Source organism: Macrobrachium nipponense, chromosome 40 (genome assembly GCF_015104395.2).
Source record: "Macrobrachium nipponense isolate FS-2020 chromosome 40, ASM1510439v2, whole genome shotgun sequence".
Taxonomy (NCBI): domain Eukaryota; kingdom Metazoa; phylum Arthropoda; class Malacostraca; order Decapoda; family Palaemonidae; genus Macrobrachium; species Macrobrachium nipponense.
Genome location: NC_061101.1, coordinates 44771511 through 44780403, shown reverse-complemented (window position 1 = coordinate 44780403; position 8893 = coordinate 44771511).

Genomic DNA, 8893 nt, shown 5'->3' with positions numbered 1-8893 from the left:
TTGTTTAGCTTTGTGTTGTAGGTAGGAATATTAAGGTTTTCCTTGTTTTCATCTCTTACTTCCCTCTACCTTATTATTATCAGGTTATTGGTGATTTTGGCTAGCCTTATTTTGGATCCAACTTGTTATATATTAAGTATGTTTTCTCTCTTGGAATTTCTTCTTGATTAGGGTTTAGTGTATTAGCTTTAGGGTATATTGTGAGTTCCTGAGAACCAGGTATTTGTTCTCTTGATTATTTATCTGAGCAATTAAGTGTATTTAACTTCACAAGGTTGATTTAAGTAATTTCCTAGTTTGTAATAAATATTGTTAAGTTTTCTTGAGTTTCTGTTACTGTTTTCCTTAATACTGAGGTACATTTACTGACTGCAATCCTAGTGAATATAAAGACCTAATATAACCTGTATTGCAACCTGGGAGGTTGTAACAATCATCCATTGAAGAAAGGGCATCTTGTAGCTCATGTAGAGAGAATTTAGCGTTATAAGCTTCAAGTTTACCACCAGATAAATCTAAAAGAACCTGGGTGTTCCTAATCCTCTGATAGTCAGTTGAATAATTACTTTCACTTGAAATGTGGGAAAAGTGCTGACCTAGGTATTCAGCTACATCTTTGGGACTTGTTATCAGTGTATCTCCAACCTTTAAAGAGGGTGTTTTAGGAGGGGAAAATTTCCCTGCAAGCTTTCTTACTTTCTTCCAAACTACTCTGGATGGAGTTTTTTAATTAATTCCATTTATGTAGTATATCTATGTATTTCTTTTTGCTCTACGAAAATATCGACGCTGTTTGGCCATAGCTCGTTGATATATTATCTTAGCAGTAGATGTGCCATTTGACTTATATTTTTTATAGCATCTTCTTGTAATTTTTCTGAGAACAGCACATTTCTTATCACACCAAGGGACAGCAGGTCTTCATAGTTTTCCACTTGTTTTTGGTATAGCAGCCTCTGCACTCGTACACTGTATTTGAAAAATAGGCGTATGCTTCTAAGTGGCATTTAAAAGATTCATAAGATTTGTCTAATCTTATACCTGTCATATTTTACCCAGTCTGCTTCCATTACCTTCCATTTTGGTGGTGCTTCTGTAGGAAAATTTTTGATGAACTTTAAATGGATAGGAAAGTGATCACTACCGTGCAGATATTCGTCAACAGACCAGTTAAAATCCAAAGCTATGTCTGAGGAACATATACTCAAATCAATACCTGAATACGAATTAAAATGTATGTTATGGTAAGGGTAGTCTCCACTTTGGAGGGGTGCCGATCGTAAAAATATTTGCCAAAAATACACTAATCAAGACAGGCTAATGAATTTATCAGGCATTATTAGCACTATAATAACGCATATTCTCTGTGAGTTTTATCATCCTACAGGGAAAATAAATGATTTTAAGAAAAAAAATGTGAAATTCAGGGCCCCTTGTACTGAAGGTTATTTGGTGATCGGTGAGAAACTACAGTCTTGAATAGAAATTCGGTCTGACAGAATGTTGGTACATCCCCCTGGAACATGCACATAAATCATTATCAAAATAGAACAGTAAATAAGCACGTTATAACAAAAAAAGAGAGAGCAACAACTGAAGCGAAAACGCAGCCGATAAATATGGAAATCGTAAATATTATAAAATATTATAGTATAACTCTCTAAATTGGTCGATGTCGTTTTCTATGTTTCCTACAAGTAGTTTCATCTCAGAAAACCATTTTAGGGGTATTTAAACTAATTTTTCAAGTTTCTTGTCCTCAGAAAAAATCACTTTTTCGCCTTTTCTCTGGTTTGTTTTTTTTGGGAAGGTAGGGTATTTCTTTGATTGTCCTAAATAATATAATTTTTAGATGTTTTAGGCTATCAAGTGACATAATAACTACAAACTCTCCGAAGGTTTTGTCCCTAAATCGAGGTTTGAATTTTTTCTGAATATTTCTTCCTAGCTATAGTCTGATTTTTTGGCGGGGCTTTCGCTGAACTTACCTGAAGTTGTTGCTCTTTTTTTTGTTATAACGTCCTTATTTACTGTTCTATTTTGATAATACTTTATGTGCATGTTTTAGGTGGATATACCAACATTCTGTCAGACCGAATTTCTATTCAAGACTGTAGTTTCTCACCGATCACCAAATAACCTTCAGTACAAGGGGCCCTGAATTTCACATTTTTTTTCATAAAATCATTTATTTTCCCTGTAGGATGATAAAACTCGGAGAATATGCGTTATTATAGTGCTAATAATGCCTGAAAAATTCATTAGCCTTTCTTGATTAGTGTATTTTTGGCAAATATTTTTACGATCTTTTACGATCGGCACCCCTCCAAAGTGGAGCCTACCTGTAAGTCATCGTACCATCATTAAGAAGCACAATATTATTATCATTAATAACTTCCTCTATCACTTTTCCCATATTATAGAGTCACCCCCCCCCCCCCCCCCCCCCCCCCCCACAGTGGATTGTGTGCATTAAAATCTCCTAGAAGCATGAATGGTGACGATGATTGATTTAACAATGACTGAATGTCAGCCACTGAAAAAGCAGATCTAGGAGGAAGGTAAATGGAACAGACAGTAATCTGCTTTTCTAAAATTATGTTTAGGGCAAGTGCCTGTAAATTTGTAGTAAAGGGTACTTGAGAGTATTCCAAAGATTTATTCACAATAATAGCAGCTCCCCCATGTGCATGGTCACCGGCAGGAGGGACCGAGGAGAAAATCTCATAGTTAACCCCAGGATTAAAAAACTCTGGGCCTAATTTGGTTTCTTGCAGACATACTATACCAGGATTTCTCTCTCTTAACAAAACTTTTAGCTCTTCTGTACGTGTATGCAGTCCTTTACAATTCCATTGCAGGAAATCAAAAGATGCCATTATGAAGAAAGATTTTTAGTTGGCTGACCAAATGAAGAATATGAAGCTCTTGAAAGAGAGGGCTTACCTGATGGAGATTTGGTCATGCTATTCTTTCTTGGTGGTCTATTCAGCCTCTCAGAGGAGGAAGACTTTTCTGATGGCATAATTTTACATTTGCCTTTCCTTACTTGGGCAGGTGACAAAGGAGGAGGTGTGGAATGGGTACATGATCTTTTATTACCTGTAATTTCACATTCCATATTTGCATGATGTACCTCTGCCACATGAAGTACTGAGGCCTGCAAACTTTCTTGTGGAAGATTCCCTAAATCTGGGAGTGAGATTGCCTGGGATTCCTCTAGAGATGAGGCTAGGGAGGCTTCTGAAGAAGCCCGAAAGACCCCTAAAGAGGGGGTTTGAGAAGCTCCCACAGAGGAAGCCTCTGGAGATTGAACAATTTCAAGCTCTGAATCAGGAAGTTGTCTTGTTCAGGGGATAGAGCTCCTTTCCTTAGGCCGAGGAGCTAGATTGCTCATAGTAGGACGAGATTCTTTCTTTAGTGGTGGTTGTTTGCCAGGAGAACTAGAATTTTTATATTTCTGTTTCACCACATCACTATATTTAGTTGTCCTAGCTAAGAGTTTTTTCCATAGCCCACACTTATGTGCTCTGCATGGGATTTAAGCAAAGCTTCCTGTTCGTCCTTATACGATTCACAATTTTTATCTCTGGGACTATGTTCCTTCTTACAGTTAATACAATTTAACTGTCTTGAACACTCACCATGCTCTGAGAGACAGCATGTGCCACAGAGCTTAGGTCTTATACATACCCTAGATGGGTGACCATAACCAAAGCAGTCGAATTTGGCAAGTCTTCATCACAAAATGTAAAAATAATCATAGACGACCTAGGTACTTTAAAAACTTTCCAAACATTAGGAGGACATATATCAAGGATTTCCTCCTCTGAAAATTCATATAAGTCCTGGTGGAAGATGACACCTTTAGCATAGCTAAAATTGTAGTGAGGCATTACTTCTTTGATAATTCCTTCTTGGGTAATCCTCCAGTTGGATATCATGGCTGCCTGTTCCACTGATTCTGCATGCACCAAAAAGCTGATTTGCCCAAAGCGTGTAATTTTTGAATTACTAATGCCTCCTATTTGATGCTGCAAGTATGTCCTGAATAGTATTATGTTACCCCGCTTTTCTTTAACCGATACTACCAGGCATTTTGCGGGCTTGGGGGTTTTTGTTACCAATGTTTTAATTGTTTTGTTGTCTGTGTTTTTGGGGTAATATACCTTAGTTTAGAAGGGGGGCTTTTTATTAAAACTCATGAGATATTCTTCCTAGACTCCCTATATTCAGAGTAAGCAACCAAAGCCTCTTTATAATCTGAAAAAGTTATCCAAATCTGCCAGGACTGTAAAGTGTCTGCCAATTTAATTCCTATTGTCTTAATAGCTCCATATTTACAAAATTCTTCATTTATTATTTCGTATCTCATATCTAATGGGAGAGACTCAATATATAAAGTAGATTTATCTTCCCCAGTCTCAATACTTGGGGAAATAAATGGTTCTAGAGTTACCACCAATTTTTCTGCATTTTCAGCAGATGCCTCATGTCTCAAAGTCGATCCAAGTTCATCAATATTTTGGGGATTTTCAGTTTCCAAGATGGGTGCAGAGGTCTTCATTTGTGCCAAAACATATCAGCAGAGGGCCCAAGGGTACTCGAATCTTTGTTCCTGCTACTCATAAAGATCGAATAGAGATAGAAAAAAAAAATAAACCTAAAAACCTTAAAAAGATATCATCAGTCTTTCATGGAGTTTATTCCTCCACTAATGGCACAAGTGAGAAACCGACTTCCAAATATTCACGTCCCTACCCTACCCCACAGGGGATGGCACAACATAATTAGAGTGGCCCAAGTGTAAGCCAGACAACTGTATCATGCAATTGATCCAAGGCAAGCAGGCATGCCAGTTTGGAGAGAACTAAAGGTTAGGTTCCTTTTCATGTAACATGAAAATGGCATCGTCATTTTAATTGTAACATTTAGATGATCACCTCGCTAAATTAGAATTAATCCTTGAGAACAAAGTAAGACAAACTCTTGCTAAAGCTGGTCATGCAACCACGCTACTTAGTAACTGAATTTGTTAATTTTAAGGAGCTATTTAATGTGGACGCTCATCAGTGCTCTGATCTAGTGGACGTGACTAGATTCACATATTTGATAGGATCTTTAGTGGGGGAGCCACTCAAGGTAACTGCTGCCAATTATAAAGTAGGTCTTGATTTACTAGATAAATGTTACAGAAATCACCATCAGACACTGGTCCTACTGCAACTACAATTAGCCAATATTTTCATTCCAAAGTGCAATCATAATGAACTGAAGAACTTTCATATCTAGTTGACTGTGTTGATCAAATGGATTAAATGCCTAAGCAGGTCCACGTTAGATCAGGGAATGTTATTGAGCCTGATTAACCAAAAGATATCCCAGGTCATGTATATCAAAAGATTGTTGAGTGATTACTGTGATAAGGACATGTGAGTTGTCATTGTGAGCTAGATTCGAGTCACAGCACTGTGAGTAAGCCTAGGCCACAGCCAGTGTGTCGCTGTGTGCTGCCTCACCAGTCTAAACCTTCCCTTCCAAATCAGGTTCCTCCCTTTCGTGAAGGGGTAGAGAATATCATGAAAAAACGAGTACACAGTCTTTCCTTGACTTGAATCTGCCAAGATCTCTGTCAGGAATTTCCTCAACAGACGTCACTGTGTTCGTTGTGCTGCTAGACTGCACGATCAACCCATGAACTACAAAGTGACTTAGCCCCCATGTAAAGGATAAACGAGTCACATATCAGGTTTTTTCTAACTTATTCACAAAAATAAATTCATCTCAATAATCACCCATACAAAACAATCACTCAAGTCTCCAACAACATACTAACTTACTACAACTGTACTTGAAACACGATACACGTGAGTTACAAAATTGCCCTCAAACTAGAGGAAAAAACTGCAATTTGGATATAGTCATCACTACGCCACCACAGTACACAAACGCCTAGGTAGTTATTCTCACTCAATCATACACACTTCAAAGACACAAGGAGCACGTACAGTTCCCATACTATCTACCAGCTTAATTCAATTAGGAGACCACCCCACATCTTACTCGGATGGGAACCCTCAAGCAGCGAGCCAATCCCTCGATGGTCTGACTACCCGTCCAGGTCGTTGCTAACTAGGTCATTTCACACTTACGTACTTGGGCTTAAGGACTTCAAATTTACACTAAACCATTCAAACAAGTGATGAGACAAAATATGATGTTGCATACTATAGATAAGCATGAGCCATATAAAAAAAACGTCAATCATAAGCATGAAAAATATCAAAAAGCATCAATCATAAGCATGAGACATAAAAAAGCATCAATCATAAGAATGAGACATATCAAAAAGCATGAATAATAATGGCTACGTCAGTAGTAATCAGTGATATAATACATGCAAGTTCAAATGAGTATAGCAACTCAGTGGCCCAATGCACCTCATGCAATGGCATGATTCATAGCTATCAAAAGCAATATATCAATTGTCTACCACTCGACCTTCGTATTCTGTTATCTGTTATAAAATTAAGAGATTTTCTGCTCTGGCTAGCAGCATACTGGTCGTGGTTTGTGCGACTTTGCACACTTCATTCTGGTTCATACGAACTCACAATTGCTCCTGCAGAGTCTTGAGAGGAATCAACTCTCGTTCCTCTGAGTGATATTGAGGCACAATCAGATAATTACACTCTTTTCACCACTGTGGGTGCTCCTAGTAACCGCTCCTGTCATATACTGAGGCACACCAACCTATGACCCTATGCCTTCAAATCTCTTCCCAACTTCCAAACTTTACAGTTCGCCTCTGGCTATGCCAACTATTACATAGTTCCATCTTGAATCCACTATACCATTCTCCATCTCTGCTCAGTAGCAGGTCTTCTTCTCGGCCTCAATGCAGTCTGTTCTAATACTTCATTCTGAGCCTGCCTATCATCACCTTCATCCCTATCACTAGCTACCACTCGATCATCAATCTTGAGCCTATCAGTCTGGTGCATGATATTACCTATCTCACTGTCACTATCACTGTCACTATCATCACTCTGCTCTCTTACCTGCATTCCTTCTTTATCGTCGGCCCCCTACTCACTCAGCTTAAGAGGAACGAGGTGTTTGACTGATCACAAGTGCTCTTCTGCAAATAGAACCTTCACAGAAAGTATCACACCTTTCTCATCAGGATAAATCTCTGTTCATTCCCAGGGGCCACTGACTTTTTCTTGCTGTTGTCGGCTTCACCAACTCAGTGTCTCCAACGTGCAGCAGAGTTGGCGTTCCTTCTCTACAATCATGTCTCTCTTGAAAAGATTTTTTCAAATACCCGTCCCTCCAGAGGATCTTGAATCTCTCCAGAGTCTCTATTAGATGGAAGTATTCATGACGAAGCTGCTGGATAGTCAATTTGGCAAACATTTCTTTGTGAGCCACTACAGGAGGCAACAGGTGAATCACATCACCCCGGATGAGATGGGAAGGTATCATTACCTATTTTTCCCTGGTGTCACCGGTGTACTTCAGTGGCCTGTGGTTAATCACTGCCTCGGCTTCCTTGATGAGGGTTCTCAACTGCTCTTCAGTGAAAATGGCATATCGCAATGTCGTGGCTATGGTCCTCTAACTACTCCCACCATCCTCTCAAAGAAACCCCCCTTCCAGGGAGATCGTGGGGTCTGAAATGTCCATCAAATCCTGCGCTCACACAGGAATTGTTGAATGATGTCCTCCTCGTATACCTCACACAGGGACACGTGTTGGCTGCTCTGAACACCATGGCATTGTCACTGTATATCCTCAATGGAGCACCATGGGTTGCAGCAAATTTTCAAAGTAACAGTAAAAAGGTGTCTGTGTCCAGCCAGCTGCAGTAGTCAATATGTACTGCATGGTCATCGCAGAAGAGGCTTGAAGTCGATGTTACAAGCTCTGCATCTTCCTACTATGCCCTTGGGCAATGATCTCAAACTTTGAGTCCAACATTCCTGCCAGTAAAGGGTCAATAGTATATTCACACCACAGTGCATGTGTGTTAGGTGAAGGTGCTGTAGATAAAACGCAGCTAGTCTTCCTTCATGTGGCAATAATACTGGCTGGCTTTTACATGATTCATTATTCAACAATAAATTACTAGAATAAATGATACCTTCTCTTGAGGTTAAATTCAACTGACAGATGAAGTTATTAATCTGTTTAGGCACATGCACACCATTTTCTAAGCAATCACATATGGCTGGGAAATGGTGCCTTTGTTCAAGGTAAACTAATTTAAAAAATGGATCTATGTATGAATCTCAAAACATATCTCATTACTCTCATCATATACATGAAATCCACTCTACTCCCCTCTAGGTTCCAGAGTTCAGCAGTTGGACAGGCTTCCTTCATCATGTAATTCTCTAAGGGCAGCTGAATTTTCATGTCAAAGTTGATCTGTGAATCTCTTAGGGGCCACGTGGTCCTCTGTGAAGTTGATCAGTGATTAGTGAGTTTCAAGGGTGTTACCAGGATTATTGTAAGAGTAGTTATGGGGTTGAAATATCTATTTTTGTAATAAAAACTTGTAAAATTCCGTTCTGCCTTATTTACTCGTCCTTCATGATAGACTGATTGCTGTCCTGTAGGGTAGGACTTACAGCTAACAACATCTGGTTACCAGTTAACCCCAGTCGTGAGGGTTTTCGCGACACTATTGTTGACTTTTTCATGTCTCCTCCAAAGTTGTAACCCTGTAGGGTGATAGTGCCGCCAGTGCTCCTCATCCGGTGAACTGCAAGCATTATTTAAGGTTCTTTGTAGCGTGCCTTCGGCCTCTAGCTACAACCCTTTCGTTTTTTTTACTCTACCTCCTTTCATATTCTTTCTTCTATCCTACTTTCCACCCTAACAATTG